Source organism: Bubalus bubalis, chromosome 4 (genome assembly GCF_019923935.1).
Source record: "Bubalus bubalis isolate 160015118507 breed Murrah chromosome 4, NDDB_SH_1, whole genome shotgun sequence".
Taxonomy (NCBI): Eukaryota; Metazoa; Chordata; class Mammalia; order Artiodactyla; family Bovidae; genus Bubalus; species Bubalus bubalis.
Window position 1 is genome coordinate 38,559,435 of NC_059160.1, and position 14,596 is coordinate 38,574,030.

Below are 14,596 nucleotides of genomic sequence, written 5' to 3' on the forward strand. Positions count from 1 at the left end.
GTCTTTTCAAGTAAAGCATAGACTTTTGTTATAGAGAATGAAGGGAACGGCTACCCACTCCAGTATCCTTGCCTGGAGAATTCCATGGACAGAGGAGACAGGCAGGACAGTCCATGGGGTTGCAAAGAGTCAAACACAACTCAGCAACTTGCATTTCACTTCATGCTCTCGGAATAATTCACAGTGGGTACTTTTTCTACTCCTTTCAACAGAACATGAGGGGAAATTTCTTGGCTTTTCATACTGAGATTCTGATGCAGTTTCTGGGGGGAGAACCCATTAAACTGTGTGGAACCCCCTAAACCATCAGCTGGCAGAGTTGTCACTCTCATACTCATCCTCACTCAGCCTCAAGCAGTTCCTCAAATTTACCATCTAAGTGCCTACCAGTTTATATATCCAGTAGCTTCTGCTCTTGGGAAGATGATCTTGGTTGTGACTCTGGATTTGCCTAGTTGTAAATTGATCATTATGGTGGGAATGGGAGGGTTTGCTATATTCTGGTTCTCTGATAGATCTAAGCATGTGAGATCTAAGCATGTGATCTTTAGTTTGTTTCAGCTTTTTTCTTGTTCAAGGATCACGTTGATCTTCCAGGCTCTTTACATGTCAAAGCTGAAACCAAATGTGTGAATATACAATTTCATTATCTATTTTAGCAAGTGTCTTATCCATTATACCTTTTCTTAGATTTAAGCTTCTACTGAAGCTTATTCCTACAAATAAGACCAATAAAGGCATAGTTGACTCTAGTTGAAATAGAGATGGGGATGTCTAGTGCTCTGTTGGGCAGAATTTGAAAACCACTGGTCCTTACTATAAACGAATCAAGACCAGGGCTGAACCCTTCTGAATATTCTATTGATTTTTGTCAATCATTCTGTCTTTAATTGATGTTAAGAGTTAATGGTGTATTTTTTATAATATGCTGATTCATTATCATTCACAGTGCTTACTGTGTATCCTCATATACTTCATAGGTACACAGTTTATTTGGGGGGAAAAATGGAGTATGCTTTATTTTAAAATATGTATTTTATAAAGCTGTAAAAATAAAATATTCTGCTTTAAAAATGTCCCCATTGTCTGGAGAATTTGTTTTTCTTTCATATGGAAGAGAAAGAGGCACTGTCTTTTTATTTTCTATATTCTTTCCCTATGTATAATCTTTTAAAAAATATGTCAAAGGTATTTGATATGATTATTTCATTTCCCATCTAAAAGATACTAAATATGTGATAATATTTCCCAAGGTGTTATCATCAAATCTGCATTTCATAATAGTTATAAAGTTTGTGTGAGCAAATTGCCAGACCTTTTTTAAGTCTTCCAACTTCAGAGTCTTTAAACTTTCAGCTAAATTTTGAGGAGTGGGGCTGGGAGTCTGATATATAATTCTTTTTATTGGCTTTCCAATTTCTGTCATGTTATATATGCTTCTGACCTGTTTTTCATCTGAACTAGTAATTTAGTCCATTACTGGTCTGTGTAAATCTTAGCCACAGCTATTTCCCAAGGTGGTTTGGGGTCTAATGAGTGGTTGGTGTTGATGTCCAGCAGGAAATCTTGCAAACCAGATGATTGGTGTGGTTCAAACTGTAACCTTGTTAAAGCATTGGTCAGGTTGCACTTAGAGCTATTTAATTAGTTTGCCAATAATATTTGTGTACAATTTTTAGGTGACCACTATTTTTTTTTCCTTTCATCATAGGAAAAACTTAGTTGCTTGTTGTTATCAGAGTCGTATATTAATCCAGTACATTTTTTTCCATTAGTTTATCTTTAGGCAGGCATTATAACTGTTAGATAGTCCCTTGAACACTAGTATCTATAATGGTGTTGTCAACTTGAATTGAAAGTTTTTAATATATCAGCCACTGTACTAGAAAGGCTTTTTAAAAGTATAAGAACATTCTTTGCCTTCCAGAAAGTAATAGCCTTATTAAGAGAGACAGCTGTAAAATAAATTACAATAAAATAAACAATGCATTAGTTATAGAAACAAAATGCTCTAAGATTGCAGATAAAAGAGTAGGAAATTCTGAGTCTTCAAGAAATAATTTAAAAGAGGTAACATTTTAATGGGGAAAAGATTTGTTTTTTACTGGAATAGGAAAGTCAAGCTATCTCAAGGGGACAAAACTAGTATGAGTTAAAAATTAATTTAAAATGTATCTATACTTTTTTCTTCAAATTTATTGAAAATAATTCACATAAATAAAATATGTACCCTTTTAGATGTACCATTCTTTGCATTTTGACAGACAAGAACATTTTTACAACTAGCACTTAAAACAAGAATAAAATAAAACATTTCCATTGCCCTTCCAAAATTCTCTCATGTTCATTTATAGTCGGTATATACATGTAGTTTTAGTAGAATTTTTATATGGAAAGTCAACTTCTACATTAGTTCTTTCATGGATTGTCCTTATAATGTTATATCAAAAAAGTCATTACCTTATCCAAGGCCATCTAGGTTTTTTCCTAAGTTATCATCTAGGAGTTTTAAAAATTCTGTGTTTTAAATTTAGGTCTGTGATCCACTTTGAGTTAATTTTTGTGAAGAGAGTGAGATCTGTATCTAGATTCATATTTTTGCATGCAGATGTCCAGTCATTCTAGTAACACTTGTAAAGACTGTAACACTGTATTGATTTTGCATCTTTGTCAAAGATCAGTTGACTGTATTCATAGGGGTCTATTTCTGAACTATTATATTCCATTTATCTCTTTGTCTATTTTTTGCCATTACCACACTATCTTGATTATGGTGGCTTTATAGTACACCTTGAAGTCAGAGAGTTATGAGCCCTCCAACTTCGTTCTTGTTTAATACTGTATTGGTCATTCTGGTTTTTTTGTTTGTTTTTTTTTTTCTTTCTCTCCATATCTTTAAAATCTGTTTGTCCATATCCACAAAGTACCTTGCTGGGATGTTGACTGAGATTACATTGTGTTTATACATCAAGTTGGAAAGAACTGACATATTGACAGCATTCAGTCTCCCTTTCATAAACATGGAAAATATATTTTTATTAATTGTTCTTTGATATCTTTCATCAGAATTTGTAGTCTTTCTCATATAGCTCTTATACAGATTATCATGGATTTATACCTAACATTTTCATTTTGTGGGTGATAATGTAAAATGTAATGTGACTCTGCCTTTTCATACTGTTCATGGGGTTCTCAAGGCAAGAATACTGAAGTGGTTTGCCATTTCCTTCTCTGGTGAACTACGTTTTGTCAGAACTCTCTACCATGACCTGTCCATTTTGGGTGGCCCTGTTGGTTTTCCAGTACTCATGTATGGATGTGAGAGTTGGACCATAAATAAAGCTGAGCAGCGAAGAATTGATGCTTTTAAATTGTGGTGTTAGAAAAGACTCGTGAGAGTCCCTTGAACAGCAAGGAGATCCAATCAGTCAATCCTAAAGGAAAATCAGTCCTGAATATTCACTGAAAGGAGTGATACTGAAGATGAAACTCCAATGCTTTGGCCACGTGATGTGAAGGACTGACTCATTGGAAAAGACTCTGTTGTTGGGAAAGATTGAAGGCAGGAGGAGAAGGGGATGACAGAGGATAAGATGGCTGGATGGCATCACTGACTTGATGGACATGAGTTTGAGCAAGCTGTGGAAGTTGGTGATGGACAGGGAAGCCTGGCATGCTGCAGTCCATGGGGTCGCAAAGAGTGGAACACAACTGAGCAACTGAACTGAACTGATTGTGACTTTGATTTCAAAGTTGTTTGCTGTATAGGAAAGGGATTGGCTTTTGTGTATTAATCTTATATACTACAATGTTATTATAATTGCTTATCAATTCCAGGAATTTTTAAGTTAATTCTTCCAGATTTTCTACAAAGATAATCATGCTATCTGTGAAGAAAGACAGCCTAATTTCTTCTCCCTTTTTATCTCCGATTTTTACTGTGTTGCATTAGCTAAGACATCTAGTTCAGTGATGAAAAGCAGAGGTGAGAGGCATCATCCTTGCCTTCTTCCTCAGTTTTGGCTTCATCCGTTCATATTACTCCCTCAGATCAAACACCTGTTTAAGTTGGAGGAATAACCTGATTGCTTCCATTCTTTATGCATATTAAAAATTATGTCTATTTGGTGAAATAAATTAAGTATAATCTATCTTTAGTCTTGGGCTTCCCTGGCGGCTCAGATGGTAAAGAACCTGCCCGCAATGCAGGAGACTTTGGTTCAGTCCCTTTGTTGGGAAGATACCCTGGAGAAGGGAATGGCTACCCACTTCAGTATTCTTGCCTGAAAAATTCCATGGACAGAGGAACCTGGCAATCTATAGTCCATTGAGTCGCAAAGAATCAGACACGACTGAGGAACTTAACACACATACATCTTTAGTCTTACTTTATTCATTTTAAGAAGTTTATTGATAGTATTGAGTTTGTGGTAAAAATGTTTTAAGTAGATCTATAGTTCATCTTATTTATGTTTATATTTAATGTATTAGCCCATGAAGAGATGAAGCAGCTGTAACTCAACATTATATTAAGACATTTATTGAATTTATTTAGTATCCATCAAATCATGTTAATATGAACGTGTGATTTAAGACCACCTTTCAGGCTTCCCTTGTGGCTCAGCTGGTAAAGAATCCTCCTACAATGCGGGATACCTGGGTTCCATTCCTGGGTTGGAAAGATCCCCTGGATAAAGGAAAGGCTACCCATTCCAGCATTCTGACCTGGAGAATTCCATGGATTGTATAGCCCATGGCGTCACAAAGTGTCAGACACGACCGAGCAACTTTCACTTTCACCAGACCTCTTGATCTTTTTTCAATGTTTATGCTATTGGAATGTGCAGAATATATACTATACGTATAAGATAATGTGAAGTTTGTGGACTTGTGATAAATTGATAACTCTATACCTGAACATGAGCTTCTCGGATTCCTTAGTCAAAAATCTGATGTTCAAAAACTATCTACGTATGATTGTGATTAAATCTGTTTACAGTATCTCCTATGAGTCACATTACAGGAAAGAGGATTTTTTTTCTTTTCTTTTTTTGCAAAAATCATGTGAAAACCACATAACCTCTATATTTATATTTGAGTCTATATCAAAAATTTTTCTCTTGGAAAAATTTCTTCCATAATATGGGAAAAGAATAACCCACTTCTGAATGCCTTTTGTTTTAGGCTGAATTTCAAAGGGCTGTTCTTGGTATTGTTACACTAAGCACCTACTCTGTAAGATTAACAGTACTCTGTAGTTTGTCTTTATTTCTTTAAATTGCTTTAAAAATTACTAAAATTTCAGTATAGTTTTAAGAAGCAATCAATAGGATATTTAAGATAATCAGAGTATAGTAAGCTCTTCAGTGTTTCTAAATGAGATTTACTGGTTTAGATTTCAACTCATTTTCATAATGCCTTTCAAAGTTTTGTAAGGCTGTGTCTTGCAAATTCTGTAGAAAGGACTTCTTTGTTTCAAAATTGTAAATATTTAAAGAGTCATATGATTAAATATTTTCATTGATTGAATTCCGGCTCTGAGGTATGTAACAAAAGGTGTTCAGAACATCCTCACCTTGGAATGGTCTGCTAGTAAGGTACAAAGACTGTACTGATTATCCCTTATATCACAAAACTTCCATGGTGTTAACTTTTAATTTAGACAAGTAGGGAATTCTCCATTGAGGCACGCAACAGAAGTAATACAGGCAATCTCCAGATATGCTTTATATTTTATTTTAGATTTAATAAAGAGAGTCTGAAACCTTTTTGGCCAAGTTATCTCTCAATACTTTTTAATTTCTACCTTAATGTGATTAAATAATGAAAATAGTCAGTGAACAAACCTCAAATCCAAGTTGAAAAAAGAGCTCCAATCATTTTCCTTCTTATACAGATAGTACTATGAATAGTAATATTTGAAAAGGAGTAGTTAAAATATACTATCAGAAGTAGAAGTAGCATTTTTAAAGATGTTCAAATGCTTGGTTATTAGGAAAATGCAAGTAAAGGCCACAATGAGATTGCTAAAATGACTATCAGTTCAGTTCAATTGCTCAGTCCAACTCTATGCAACCCCATGAACTGTAGCACACCAGGCTTCCCTGTCCAGCACCAATTCCCAGAGCTTGCTCAAACTCATGTGCATTGAGTCGGTGATGCCATCCAACTGTCTCATCCTCTGTCATCCCCTTCTCCTGCCTTCAATCTGTCCCAGCATCAGGGTCTTTTCCAGTGAGTCACTTCTTCCCATCAGGTGGCCAAAGTATTGGAGCTTCAGCTTTAGCATCAGTCCTTCCAAAGAATATTCAGGACTTATTTCCTTTAGGATTGACTGGTTGGATCCCCTTGCAGTCCAAGGTACTCTCAAGAGTCTTCTCCAACACCACAGTTCCAAAGCATCAATTCTTCATTGCTCAGCTTTATGGTCCAACTCTCACATCCATACATGACTACTGGAAGAAACATAGCTTCAACTAGATGAACCTTTGTCAGCAAAGCAATGTCTCTGCTTTCTAATATGCTGTCTAGGTTGATCATCACTTTCCTTCCAAGAAGTAAGCGTCTTTTAATTTCATGGCGGCAATCACCATCTGCAGTAATTTTCAAGCCCCCAAAATAAAGTCTGCCACTGTTTCCACTGTTTCCCCATCTATATGCAATGAAGTCATGGGACCAGATGTCATGATCTTAGTTTCCTGAATGTTGAGCTATAAGCCAACTTTTTTACTCTCCTCCTTCACTTTCATCAAGAGACTCTTCAGTTCTTCTTCACTTTCTGCCATAAGGGTGGTGTCATCTGCATATCTGAGGTTATTGATATTTCTCCTAGAAATCTTGATTCCAGCTTATGCTTCTTCCAGCTCAGTGTTTCTCATGATGTACTCTGCATATAAGTAAATAAGTAGGGTGACAATATACAGCCTTGACTTACTCCTTTCCTATTTGGACCCAGTCTGTTGTTCCATGTCCAGTTCTAACTGTTGCTTCCTGACCTGCATACAGGTTTCTCAAGAGGCAGGTCAGGTGGTCTGGTATTCCCATTCTTTCAGAATTTTCTACAGTTTGTTGTGATCCACACAGTTAAAGGCTTTGGCATAGTCAATAAAGCAGAAATAAATGTTTTTCTGGAACTCTCTTGCCTTTTTGATAATTCAGGGGATGTTGGCAATTTGATCTCTGGTTCCTCTGCCTTTTCTCAAACCAGCTTAAACATCTGGAAGTTCACAGTTCATGTATTGTTGAAGCCTGGTTTTGAGAATTTTGAGCATTACTTTACTAGCGTGGGAGATGAATGCAATTGTGCAGTAGTTTGAGCATTTTTTGGCATTGCCTTTCTTTGGGATTGGAATGGAAACTGATGTTTTCCAGTCCTGTGGTCACTGATGAATTTTCCAAATTTGCTGACATGTTGAGTGCAGCACTTTCACAGCATCATCTTTCAGGATTTGAAAGAGCTCAACTGGAATTCCATCACCTCCACTAGCTTTGTTTGTGGTGATGCTTCTCAAGGCCCACTTGACTTCACATTCCAGGATGTCTGGCTCTAGATGAGTGATCACACGATCGTGATTATCTGGGTCATGAAGGTCTTTTTTGTACAGATCTTCTGTGTATTCTTGTGACCTCTTAATATCTTCTGTTGATAGGTCCATACCATTTCTCTCCTTTATTGAGCCATCTTTAGTTATATGTTTAATTCTCAGGAATCTAGAGTAAAACCCTTGGGTTTTGTATCCAAAAAACAAAGGGCTTTTGTATACAAAGCCCTTTGGTTTTGTATCTCTTGAGTTCTAATCTCAGCCTAACCATTTATTAGTCCTGTGAGACCTCAGCAGTTTACATAACCTTTCTGAACTCAGTTTTAATACCTGTCAAATGTAATAACACATTTCTGAACTATTGTGCAGATCGTTAATATTTACAAAGTTCCTAATATGGTGCCTGACATAGTCTCTCAAAAAATGATCAATATAATTAAAATATTTTAAATGATTCTAAATCTAGATAAATAAGGTGAACTTAACGTGGTCATTTCCTCTATCCCTGTTATACACACCCAAACAAATCACTAAAATGGCAATTTTCAATTCAGTTCAGTCGCTCAGTTGAGTCCTACTCTTTGTGACCCCATGGAGTGCAGCACACCAGGCTTCCCTGTCCATCACCAACTCCAGGAGTTTGCTCAAACTCATGTCCATCAAGTCAGTGATGCCTTCCAACCATCTTATCCTCTGTCGTCCTCTTCTTCTCTGCCTTCAATATATCCCAGCATCAGGGTCTTTTCAATCAGTCGTTTCTTCACATCAGGTGGCCAAAGTAGTGGAGTTTCAGCTTCAACATCAGTCCTTCCAATGAACACCCAGGACTGATTTCCTTTAGAATTGACTGGTTTGATCTCCCTGCAGTGTAAGCAACTCTCAAGAGTCTTCTCCAACACCGCAGTTCAAGCATCAGTTCTTCAGTGCTCAGCTTTCTTTATAGTCCAACTCTCACATCCATACAAGACTACTGGGAAAACCATAGCATGAATAGATGGATCTTTTTTGGTAGTGTAATGTCTCTGCTTTTTGATATGCTGTCTAGGTTTCTCATATCTTTTCTTCCAAGGGGCAAGCGTCTTTTAATTCCATGGCTTTGGTCACCATATGCAGTGATTTTGGAGCCCAAGAAAATAGTCTCACTGTTTCCCTTATTTCTTCATTTATTTGCAATGGATCGATGGGACTGAATGTCATAATCTGTTTTTTTGAATGTTGAGTTTTAAGCCAGCTTTTTCACTCTCTACTTTTACTTTCATCAAGAGATTCTTTAGTTCCTCTTCACTTTCTGCCATAAGGGTGGTGTCATCTACATATCTGAGGTTATTGATATTTCCCCTCACAATCTTGATTCCAGTTTGTACTTCATCCAGCCTGGCATTTCACATGATGTACTCTGCATAGAATTTAAATAAGCACAGTGACAATATACAGCCTTGACTTAGTACTTTCCCATTTGGGGACCAGTCTGTTGTTCCATGTCCAGTTCTAACTGTTGCTTCTTGACCTGCATATGGATTTCTCAGGAGGCAGGTAAGGTGGTCTAGTATTCCCCTCTCTTGGACAGTTTTCCACAGTTTGTTGTGATCTACATAGTCAAAGTCTTTGGCATAATCAATAAAGCATAAGTAGATGTTTTTCTGCAAATCTCTTGCTTTTTCTATTATCCAACAGATGGTGGCAATTTGATCTCTGGTTCCTTTGCCTTTTCTAAATCCAGTTTCAACATCTGGAGGTTTACCTGTTGAAGCCTGGCTTGGAGGATTTTGAGCATTACTTTGCTAATGTGTGAGATGAGTGCAATTGCACCATAGTTTGAACAGTCTTTAACATTGCCCTTTGTTGGGATTGGAATGAAAACTGACTTTTTCCGGTCCTGTGACCACTGCTGAGTTTTCCAAATTTCCTGGCCTATTGAGTGCAGCACTTTAACAGCATCATCTTTTAGGATTTGAAATAGCTCAACTGGAATTCCATCACCTCAACTAGCTCTGTTCATAGTGATGTTTCCTAAGGGCCACTGGACTTCATTTTCCAGAATGTCTGTCTCTAGGTGAGTGATCACACCATCGAGGTTATCTGGGTCTTGAAGATCTTTTTTGTATAGTTCTGTGTATTTTTGCTAGCTGTTCTTAATATCTTTTCCTTCTGTTAGGTCCATACCGTTGCTGTCCTTTATTGAGCCCATCTTTGCATGAAATGTTCCTTTTATTATCTTTAATTTTCTTGAGATCTCTAGTGTTTCCCATTCTATTGTTTTCCTCTATTTCTTTGCATTGATCACTTGAGGAAGGCTTCCTTATCTCTCCTTGCTATTCTTTGGAACTCTGCATTTAAATGGGTATATTTTTCCTTTTCTCCTTTGTTTTTTGCATCCCTTATTTTCACAGCTAATTGTAAGACCTCCTCTGACAGCCATTTTGCTTTTTTGCATTTCTTTTTCTTGGGGATGTTCTTGATCTCTGTCTCCTGTACAGTGTCCCGAATCTCCATCCATAGTTCATCAGGCACTCTGTCTATCAGATCTAGTCCCTTAAATCTATTTTTCACTTCCACTGTATAATCGTAAGGGATTTGATTTAGGTCGTACCTGAACCATCTAGTGGTTTTCCCTACTTTCTTCAGTTTTAGTCTGAATTTGGCAATAAGGAGTTCATGATCTAAGCCACAGTCAGCTCCCAGTCTTGTTTTTGTTGACTTTATAGAGCTTCTCCACCTTTGGCTGCAAAAATATATTCAGATTATAATATAATCTGATTTCAGTGTTGACCATGGGGTGATTTCTATGTGTAGAGTGTTCTCTTGATCTTAGTTTTTTGAATGTTGACTTTTACCCAATGTTTTCACTCTCCTCTTTCACCTTCAACAAGAGGCTCTTCAGTTCCTCTTCACTTTCTATGATAAGGGTAGTGTCATCTGCATACCTGAGGTTATTGACATTTCTCCTGGCAATCTTGATTCTAGCTTGTGCTTCATCCACCCCACCATTTCACATGATGTTTTCTCTATAGAAGTTAAATAAGCAGGGTGACAATATACAAGCTGGACGTACTACTTTCCAAATTTGGAACCGGTTTGTTGTTCCATGTCCAGTTCCAACTGTTGCTTCTTGACCTGCATACAGATTTCTCAGGAGGCAGCTAAGGTAGTCTAGTATTCCTATCTCTTGAAGAATTTTCCGCAGTTTATTGTGATTTACAGAGTCAAAGGCTTTGGAAGAGTAATTAATAAAGCAGCTGTAGATGTTTTTCTGGAATTGTCTTGCTTTTTCTATGATCCAACGGATGTTGGCAATTTGATCGCTGGTTCCTCTGCCTTTTCTAAATCCAGGTTGAACATCTAGAAGTTCACAGTTCATATACTGTTGAAGACTGGCTTGGAGAATTTTGAGCCTTTCTTTGCTAGCATGTGAGTTAACTGCCATTGTCCTATAGTTTGAACATTGTTTGGCATTGCCTTTCTTTGGGATTGAAATGAAAGCTGACCTTCTCCCATACCATTAAATATCTTTTTCAATCATATTTCCTAATATCAAGGGATATTTATTCAAAGAATCTTTTTAATATTATTCTGAAAAAAACAAAATCAAAAGCAGATTACTCAAATCCTTTTAACACCAAGTGTTATAATACTTACATCATGTAGCTTTAGTAACTAGGTAACACTGCCACTGCTTTTAGCTATTAAATGATTATTACTGCTGAAAATGAGTGTATAGATATAATTATTGCTGAAGCTCTTCCTTCAAGACCTGAAAATTTCTTAGCCTCTCTGTGTCTCACATAACTCAGTCTGAAAATGAGGAAGACTGTCATTCAGTTTAGCAATTTCTTATGTTTATTATGGTACTGCTGCTGCTAAGTCACTTCAGTCGTGTCCGACTCTGTGCGACCCCATAGACGGCAGCCCACCAGGCTCCCCCATCCCTGTGATTCTCCAGGCAAGAACACTGGAGTGGGTTGCCATTTCCTTCTCCAGTGTATGAAAGTGAAAAGTGAAAGTGAAGTCGCTCAGTCATGTCTGACTCTTAGCGACCCCCTGGACTGCAGCCCGTACAATTACATGTAAAATACTTTTAACAATGTCTGAAACTTTAAAATGCTCAAAAATGTTAGCTATTATTTTATATGTATGTGTATATGTATACACACACACACACACACATATATATGGTAGTTACTTTGTATTTTCTCCAGTAGATGTATAATTTTACTTAAGGTATATTTTCTGTAGGGTGCTTCTTTCAAATTATTATCCTGACTTTATTTTGGCTCAAACAAGCTCAAAAATAGTGTTTTGTTATAGTGTACTATAGAGTTAAGAAATGAAGTTCAGAAATGAATTTTCTAACCTTGCATTGTCATTTTTAGCTACTGTATCGTCTTTTACTAGTTCTTGTTGGACCCTTGGAGAAATGTGGCTTCTTTGTTGTTTAGTCACTAAGTCTTGTCCAATTCTTCCTGTCCCCATGGACTGTAGCCCACCAGGCTCCCATGTTCATGGAGTTTCTCAGGCAGGAGTACTAGAGAGCACTGTCATCTCCTTCTCCTGGGAATCTTCCCGACTCAGGGATTAAACCCACATCTCCTGTATTGCCAGGTGGATTCCTTATGACTGTGCCACAAGAGAAGCATCAGAGAAAGGTGGCCTACTTATAGTTAATTACTTACTGATCTCCATTAGTCTGATTTATTAACTTAACTGTTCATTTTAAGGAGAAATCACTTTCAATATTATTGACAACTCTTGAAAATTTCTTCGGTAGTTTAATTCTGGAAATTTTTACTTGTTCCATTTTTGCTATGTTTACCCTCATTTCAAAGCCTAAATTGAATATTTTCAGTCTCAAGTGAGAATTGTACTTACCATTTTTGTGTCTAATTATTTGCCTGGTTAAACATTTTATCGTGTGTTTTATAAAGAGTATTAGGTGTTGTTTCTGACTTCATGAAATTCTGTGTGCATTTAGACTTTCAAAGAATATAACGTTAAAGTCTTAGTTATTATATATCATATGGTAGGCCTACTGATTTGTTATTCAAATGATTTCCACAAATTCATAGGATACCAACAATTTTTTATCATGGTGTCATGATTTATATTGCGGTTTAGATTTGTTTTTAAAGAAAAAATCACATTTTTTGGTAATTTTTCTTATTGTCTTGAAAAATTAAGATAAAAGCATTAATATTAAAAATAGAAATCATAGATTATCTTAACTTTCTGTTTGGTCACTTACTCTAAACTTAGATTATCTGCCTAAAAGCCATTTAAATCAGAACAACTTTGAATGACATAGATCTGTTTTAAAATGCTGAGTATCAGAAATTGGTTCATATTTAAAGGAGGCTCTTATGTAAATACCAGAGATCAAAATGCCAATATCCGCTCGATCATCGAAAAAGCAAGAGTTCCAGAAAAACATCTATTTCTGCTTTATTGACTATGCCAAAGCCTTTGACTGTGTGGGTCACAATAAACTGTGGAAAATTCTAAAAGAGATGGGAATACCACACCACCTGACCAGCCTCTTGAGAAACCTATATGCAGGTCAGGAAGCAACAGTTAGAACTGGACATGGAACAACAGACTGGTTCCAAATAGGAAAAGGAATATGTCAAGGCTGTATATTGTCACCCTGCTTATTTAACTTCTATGCAGAGTACATCATGAGAAACGCTGAGCTGGAAGACGCACAGCTGGAATCAAGATTGCCGGGAGAAATATCAACAACCTCAGATATGCAGATGATACCACCCTTACGGCAGAAAGTAAAGAGGAACTAAAAAGCCTCTTGATGAAAGTGAAAGAGGAGAGTGAAAAAGTTGGCTTAAAGCTCAATATTCAGAAAACGAAGATCATGGCATCCAGTCCCATCACTTCATGGGAAATAGATGGGGAAACAGTGGAAACAGTGTCAGGCTTTATTTTGGGGGGCTCCAAAATCACTATGGATGCAGCCATGAAATTAAAAGATGCTTACTCCTTGGAAGGAAAGTTATGACCAACCTAGACAGCATATTCAAAAGCAGAGACATTACTTTGCCAGCAAAGGTCTGTCTAGTCAAGGCTATGGTTTTTCCAGTGGTCATGTATGGATGTGAGAGTTGGACTTTGAAGAAAGCTGAGCGCCAAAAAATTGATGCCTTTGAACTGTGGTGTTGGAGAAGACTGTTGAGAGTCCCTTGGACTGCAAGGAGATCCAACCAGTCCATTCTAAAGGAGATCAGCCCTGGGATTTCTTTGGAAGGAATGATGCTAAAGCTGAAATTCCAGTACTTTGGCCACCTCATGCGAAGAGTTGACTCATTGGAAAAGACTCTGATGCTGGGAGGGATTGGGGGCAGGAGGAGAAGGGGACGACAGAAGATGAGATGGCTGGATGGCATCACAGACTCGATGGACATGAGTCTGAGTGAACTCCGGGAGTTGGTGATGGACAGGGAGGCCTGGCGTGCTGCGATTCATGGGGTCGCAAAGAGTCAGACACGACTGAGCGACTGATCTGAACTGAACTGAACTTATATAAATAGTTCTAAATCTGAGAAAATATCTTATTTGCCTTTAGTAACTGAGGTGAAATCTGTGTGAATGGGAATACATATATTTTACTTTCCCTGAGAGCACTGTTCAGAGCAAGTATCTGGCTTATCTATATTGAAGGTGTTGAGGCCATAGAGGTCAAATTTTCTCAACAAAACTTCATTCAAACTCCAAGTTTGAATTATGATAATTTGATAATGACTCTGTGTGCTTTTTTACTATTACAGTTAAATAAAAATGAATACATGAACTCTGTATTCTTTAACATTAGCTATCACAATACTATTCCTTTGACTACTTTCATAGATTTATTTATTTTTTTTTGAATCTCTAGCAAAATCTTAGGATGAGACTAATGATCTTTAAATTTCTTTAACAGTACTTTACTAGAAACACGAATATTCTGTTAGGATAATATTTCTTCAGGCAGACATCAGTTATAATCTGATTGCTCTCACTGTAAGCTACTAATAATAATTTTAATGAGTATATTTGCCAAGTTTAATTTTGGA

At 36.9% G+C, this 14,596-nt stretch overlaps 1 protein-coding gene across 7 annotated transcripts in view; it reads left to right on the plus strand.

Annotated features, from left to right (window-relative positions):
* The window catches only part of CCDC91 (coiled-coil domain containing 91), a 394,145-nt gene that overhangs the window by 268,245 nt on the left and 111,304 nt on the right, over positions 1–14,596 (plus strand). The window lies entirely within an intron of this gene.